Source organism: Tursiops truncatus, chromosome X (genome assembly GCF_011762595.2).
Source record: "Tursiops truncatus isolate mTurTru1 chromosome X, mTurTru1.mat.Y, whole genome shotgun sequence".
Classification (NCBI taxonomy): domain Eukaryota; kingdom Metazoa; phylum Chordata; class Mammalia; order Artiodactyla; family Delphinidae; genus Tursiops; species Tursiops truncatus.
In genome coordinates this window covers 46,397,242-46,403,241 of record NC_047055.1, presented here as the reverse complement: position 1 = coordinate 46,403,241, position 6,000 = coordinate 46,397,242, and positions in this window count along the sequence as shown.

The following is a 6,000-nucleotide window of genomic DNA, read 5'->3' as shown; positions in this document are numbered from 1 at the left end:
CTCCACACCCCTGTTGCTGCATTCTCCTCCGTGAACCCAAAGCTTCCCCCCTCTGCCACCCACAGTCTCCGCCCGCAAAGGGGCTTCCTAGTGTGTGGAAACCTTTCCTCCTTCACAGCTCCCTCCCACTGGTGCAGGTCCCGTCCCTATCATTTTGTCTCTGTTTATTCTTTTTTCTTTTGCCCTACCCAGGTACGTGGGGCGATTCTTGCTTTTGGGAGGTCTGAGGTCTTCTGGCAGTGTTCAGTAGGTGTTCTATAGGAGTTGTTCCACGTGTAGATGTATTTCTGGTGTATCTGTCGGGAGGAAGGTGATCTCTGCGTCTTACTCTTCCGCCATCTTCCTCTCGTCGACCTGTTTATTTTTAAGCTATGAATTCATGGTTACTGTAGCCATTGCTGTACATATCTTAAATTTGTTTCCATCATTTTAGGAATGGCTATAACATTTTTCTTAGAGAATGGATTTACATAGACATGCATCATTTATTATAAACTTCTTTTGGTTGATACCAGGTGAGGTACCTAGTTATTACTTTCTTGACTAAAATGTATAGGAAACAGGATTTGGAAGGTCCTTGCTTTAGTCATACTTACCAGAACCCTGTTTCGAAGGAGTATGAAATAATGTAGAGTAGGAATTACATACCCGAAGGATTTATTATTATAATAGTAGAGGATAGGGAAGACCCTAGTAATAGCACAGAGCTGTTGGACTTTGAAGTTGGACGTGTTGGAACCTATTTTAGTAAACTAGCTGTTTGAATACTGTATATTGTAGACCACCAGACAGAAAAGAGCAAGTGGACTGTGAAATGATTTGAGCACATAAAAAATGCTTGTAAAGAAGCCAGAGTGGAAGTAGTAATACAAGGTTTTAACTATCCAGGAATGGACTTAAGTAGAAGAGACAGGACTGGAAGATTTTTATGGCTTTGGAACATGGCTTTTTTTTTTTTTTTTTTTTTTTTTTGCTGTACGCGGGCCTCTCACTGTTGTGGCCTCTCCCGTTGCGGAGCACAGGCTCTGGACGCGCAGGCTCAGCGGCCATGGCTCACGGGCCCAGCCACTCCGCGGCATGTGGGATCTTCCCAGACCAGGGCACGAACCCGTGTACCCTGCATCGGCAGGCGGACTCTCAACCACTGCACCACCAGGGAAGCCCATGGCTGTTTTTTGACTCAATGTGTGTGTCACCCACTCACATGAGCATGATGTTAAGTAACATATGGCTGAACACCTACAAATACATTGAAGGATGCTGTGTTTTAGTGGCAACCATTCTAGGTCTCTAACACTTGTTTTTTTTTTTTTTTAAAAAAAAGATACTGAGCAGAAGAGTTTAGAAAGTGGTGATTAGAATGACCAGATGCAGGACAAGTGTCCAGCTTCTGACACATCTAGCATAAAGAAAAATAAAGATAACTGTCTTTATAGAAAGAAAAGTAGTTAGAGAAAGGAACATACAGAAGCATACAAAATTAATGACAGAGCTTCCCTGATGGCACAGTGGTTGAGAGTCCGCCTGCCGATGCAGGGGACACAGGTTCATGCCCCGGTCCAGGAAGATCCCATGTGCCGTGGAGTGGCTGAGCCCGTGAGCCATGGCCGCTGAGCTTGCGCGTCCGGAGCCTGTGCTCCGCAACGGGAGAGGCCACAACAGTGAGAGGCCCGCGTACTGCAAAAAAAATAAAAAATAAAAATAAAAAAAATTAATGACAAAGTGTATTGGAGCAACTGTGACTGAGGCAAATGATGATCACAGAGTACCAAATTGTCCTGCTGATTCTTTGGTTTCTTATACTTACTGAAAAAAAAATACTATCATGTGCATGTGTGTGGATGGGGGAATCACTGCTCTTAATGAGAAGGAAAAGAAGGATTATCACATCCGTAGTGAATGGAGAGAGAAAGGTCAAAGCTCTTCTGGGGCTGCGAGCTAGGATACAGAGTCAGGGACTGCAGCAACCATGTTCTTCAGGCTCCAGGTGGTTCTGTCTAATGAAGAGATCAATTTATTATGCAACAAACCAAACAAAACAAACAGAAGAGTGGAACCCTGAGCTTAGCCAAGACTAAGAAGACAGGGATTGTCCAACTATGCCTTAGAGATTTATACTTTCTGGAAAACAGTGAATTTCTTGGCAGCTCACAAATTCCACATGTATGTTGGGAAGGCTTTAAATGTATTTGATTTGCTCAGAAACAGGTGTAATCCATCTAAAACAACTGGGCCATCTATTGTAAGTGAAGAAAAAGAGAAGTGTGAGAAAAATCCTCAAAGCAAATGAATGCCAGTGTTGGCAAGAAAATCTCCCTGGTCTCATCTGTAGTTACAGCTGAGTAAGTACTAGCAATTTCTGGATACATGTGATTTCACCTGTCAAAGAAACTAAATTAGAAATCTCAGTGTCCAACTTTGCCTCACTAGTAGCATGTAGGTTTCAGGCTCTCTTTGGAAAAAACTGAATTCAGAAACTGACAGATGAATTACAGTGATACAAAATAAACACGTTCAAAGGTTTTATATATGCTCAAATGATGCCTATTTGCTTCTGATCACAATTTAAAGCATTTTTTTCTAATTTAAAAAAAATATTTGATTGGTCTCTCTTTAAAAATAAAATATGATATAAAGGGAATGCAACAGAATACATAAAATATTCACAGATTCAAGGTGTGTGAGGTACCAAAAGAAGAAGAGACAAATCAAATAAGCCCATTCAGAAACATTGCAATAAAGAAATCAATATAATTCATTTTGTTTATCATGGAAGAACTAAGTTGGAAAAAATGAAATATAACTAAAGTATTACTATCAATGTGAATACTTGCTAAAAAATAAAATTTTGCATTCTGAGAGCTGAAACACATAATTAAGAAAGTTAAATCTGTTCCTACACACAGACAAACCTTTCTTAAAGATTTTTTTTTAAACAACCAGCAACTTTGAAAGTACTATAGGTAAAGAATTGAGAGGAAATGCATAAAGGGCTGATAATAAGCTACTGACTATCTCAGGATTTCTGAGATGCAAGAAAAACGATGAGTCAAACGTGGGTTCCAGCTTTAGAAAATGGCTCCGTCCTGGTGCTTTGCTTCAAGTAAATAACCTAACACTGCCATGGACTGATGACTTCAATATCCTGCAAAATAGTCTGTAGAATCTAGAATCAGAGAATAGGCTTGGCCAACCCAATATCTAGAAATGTGTGTGTGCCCTGTTCCTTGCAGGTGTATTTTGTTCACAATAACACCACTAATAATGATTCTCTTTCTAACTTCCAGAAGTCAAAACTAAAAGAGAATTATAGCTTTAAATGTAGAAATCCTGAACTCTTGACTCTTGTGATATTAAAAAAAATCCTGACTCTTGTGACGATCATTTTATGGCTAGGGGCATAAGTTTGATTATCCTTATCATCATGTACCTAATAACATGTGTTCTTATTGGCCATAAAATTAGAGAGGTTGATTGAAACTGCTGAGTTTTGAAAAGAAATATTTGCTTCAGTGTTTAAGAAAGAAGGTAACCTCTCAAATATTTGATCTGTATTTCCCAAGGGAAGAGGAGAGATTAAAAAGTGCAATGCATTACATTGATAAATAAGTAATGTTTATACCTCTCAACAGATAATTAGAACATTTATCTAAAACAATTTTGAGGCAAAATATTGCCAAGCTCAGAGAAATTCAGATGTTGAAGTAGAAGAGAGGATTTGTAGAATCATAACACTTTTCTAGAACAAGTTGGATGAGTACCAGAAATATACTTTTCTGATAGGAATTCCTTTCCCTCTTCATGGAGTGAGGAGCATCTCATCTGATTGGTGGAATGTGGAGAAATGTCTGGCTTCTTGGTTCTGCTGTTTGGTGAGAAAGTCAGTTCCATTCAGGGGTGTTGGAAGGCCGAATTGTTACTGCAAGGTAAAGCCAGGCAGATTTATAAGCATTACAGGTGATATTTTGATTCCCATCTGAATCCTTTGTACATTTCTCAATTGGTAAAAAATCTGTAAGAAGAGGATTGGTAGGATAGTGACTTTGGAGACCTTAAAAATTTCCAAGGACCAGGGGCCCCAATGAATCTTCCAGGCCTTGTTCCTCACTAAGAGCTTCCTTATTATCACACACATACACTAGTCCTAGAAGGCAGTATAGTGAGGTGAGCATAGTGAGCTTGGGTTTTGGAGTCATGCTGCCTAGGTTGGAATCCTGTCTTCACCTTTGTAATCCTGGACAAGTTGTTGAACTACCCTTGGCCTCAATTTCATCATCTATAAGCTAAGGAGTATAAATAATATTATCAAGTAATCACCTACTAAATGTAAGCATTTTTATAGCCCTTTATTTTCCTTTAGTACACTTGGATATTAAATACCGTTTCACGTGTTTGGGGAATAATTCAAGTATTTCTAATAATGACTGCCTTGTTCCTTTTCATAGGTATCTAAGCACTACTATAAGATATGTGAAATTATATGATTCACATCTGACAGGCCTGCTGCAAATTTTATCATCCACCCCGTTCCCTTATAGCTATATTAGTTTTCTATTGCTGCTGTAACAAATTACTATAAATTTAGGGGCTTAAAACAACATAAACTTAGTATCTTATAGTTCTGTAGGTCAGAAGTCTGAAATGAGTCTCAATGGACTAAAATCAAGGAGTTGGTAGGGCTGTGTTTCTTTCTGGAGAATCAAGGGGAGAATCCATTTCCTTGCTTATTCTAGCTTCTAGACACGGACTGCATTCCTTGGCTTATGGCTTCTTCCTCCATTTTCAAAGTCACATCTCCCTCTGATTTTCTTCTCCTGCCTCCTTCCACTTTTAAGAACCTTTGTGATTATATTAGAACCAGCTAGTTAATCCAGGATACTCTTCCCACCTTAAGACACTTAACCACATCTGCAAAGCACCCTTTGCCATGTAACCTAACATTTTCACAGGCTCAGAAAATTAGGATGTGGGCATCTTTGGGGACAGCTATTCTGCCTATCACAACAGGTAAAGATACTGAGGCCCAGAGAGGCTAAGTGACATTCCAATGTTCACACACTCAGTGCATAATTGGGACTAAAGCTCACATTCCCTAATTTCTAGGTCTCTGCCCTATTATGCTTGACTGAAAAAATAATCTCATGTTTGAATATTTAGGAAATCAAGGACTGCAGTAACTATGGGTCTTAATCTATTGTCCATTCTTTTGACCCTTTCTTAGGGTTAATGGAAAGAACTCAGAATGTTAGGAAGGGTGTACATTTTAACTGCAGGAAGGATTAGCTAGATCTGTTCTACCAATTTAAGTACAACAGGTCATAGGCCAAAAAAGAAGTGGTTATAACATAAAATCTAAGATTTTTGAGGGTTATTAGAATATGCAGATCTAGTAATTGAAGAAACAGGGTTATCAAACTTAAAAGGTTAACAGAGCAGACTCAAATGAATTATAATGTCAACAAATTCCTAATTCCTGTGTTTAGAAGAGTGCCACTTGTCCTTTGAAATCCTTGTTTTTCTGAGAAATTGAGAATACTATTCCTGTTTTTCATGCGATTGAGACAAAATTTGGTGAAGAATTCAAATAAAGTAAAGGGTATGGTTTCCATTCTTGTGGAGTTTAAAGTCTAACCATTAATCAAAAAAAAGAAAGAAAGAGAAAAAGAAAACAAATAATTAGGGAAAAATAAATGAAATCCTTATGTAGTAATACATAGTTGTTCAAGTGCAATTGGTTTAGAGAAAGAAGGGACTCACAGCTCTACAGTGGCTAGAGAAGGCTTCATGGTAGACAAAGAGTTAAATCTGACTTTTGAGTCAGTAATACAAACTTTAAAAATATTCACACCCTTTGACCCGGCAAATCCACTAAAGATAATCTAGCCAAAGGAACTTAAAATGCGGCAAAATATGTCTTAATACACCTTAAAACAGTGAAAAATCCTGAATGCCTCCCAAAGAGAGAAATGGTTAAATAAATTATAGTATAACAATATGTAG